Genomic DNA, 1,066 nt, shown 5'->3' on the forward strand with positions numbered 1-1,066 from the left:
GGTGGGGTGAAATAGAATTCATCAAGAACTAGGAGGGATGGGGGAACAGCCATAATCCAGTTGGGATAGATTTCAGTCATGGAATCATAGTAGAAAACCACACATTGTAAACCTATGCCAGGATCTACCAAAACACTGATGCAAGGTTACTCCTTGGCCATTGGATAACTGATACATGGTTTATAGTGTTCAGATTATATACTAATTTCTTTTATTACTATTCAAATAAAAATTCTTAAGCCTTTTTACTGTAAGCTAGCTCTACATCTGGATTGTGGCCCATAATGTTTACACTCTACCAAATGAATCAGCCCCATGTTTAAAATGGCAGGAGTGGAGGGCCTGGGTGACTCAGTCTGTTAGGTGTGATCCTGGGATCCTGGGATTAAGACCTGCATCGGGCTCCTCGCTCATCAGGGAGCCTGCTTCTCCCTCTCCTTTTGCCCCTCCCTCTGCTTGGAGTCTCTCACACTCTCTTAATACTTAACCGACTGCGCCACCCAGGGGCCCTCATTTGTTTTGTTTCTTAAAAAATGGTTAGATGCCACAGAGTAGGTGGCAATGCCTTAAGGGTATGTGCGTTGTCAGGCCTGAGGTCTTCTTCCTTCGCTGTCAGGGGAGTGCTAACCTTGTCTCCTTTCATACAACACTCCAGCACAGATGTTTTAAAAAAGCAAGAGAAAGAAATTTGGACCTATTTCTTGACTTCCAGAACTTGTACTTTAAGTGTTCTGGTTATGACCAAGAAAGCCTTTATTTAAGACTGAATAGAATTACCATGATCCCACAATCAATTATCATTAATGATATAATTACAAACAAGAATCATTCTATGTACAGCTATTTGTTCATCAAAATGTGAGACAATTGGACATTTTAATTTTTTAATTTATTGAACATCTACAATAGACTAGCTGTTTCTAACGCTTGGGAATCACTGATGAACAAATAAAAGGTCCTTACCCTTGTGGATCTTGTGCATTTTCATGGAATTATGTTCGGTACATATGGACAACGGAAGAGTTCAGTTTTCAGAATCATAACCTGCCCCAAATTTTATTCCTTA

The 1,066-nt window shown here is 40.1% G+C and overlaps 1 non-coding gene across 1 annotated transcript; it reads right to left on the bottom strand.

Moving 5' to 3' along the window:
• Positions 1–528: 528 nt before the first annotated feature.
• On the bottom strand, positions 529–650 carry LOC132024063 (U6atac minor spliceosomal RNA). The gene has a single exon (XR_009406174.1). It is a non-coding gene; the product is annotated as a U6atac minor spliceosomal RNA (small nuclear RNA).
• Positions 651–1,066: the final 416 nt, after the last annotated feature.

This window comes from Mustela nigripes, chromosome 8 (genome assembly GCF_022355385.1).
Source record: "Mustela nigripes isolate SB6536 chromosome 8, MUSNIG.SB6536, whole genome shotgun sequence".
NCBI lineage: Eukaryota > Metazoa > Chordata > Mammalia > Carnivora > Mustelidae > Mustela > Mustela nigripes.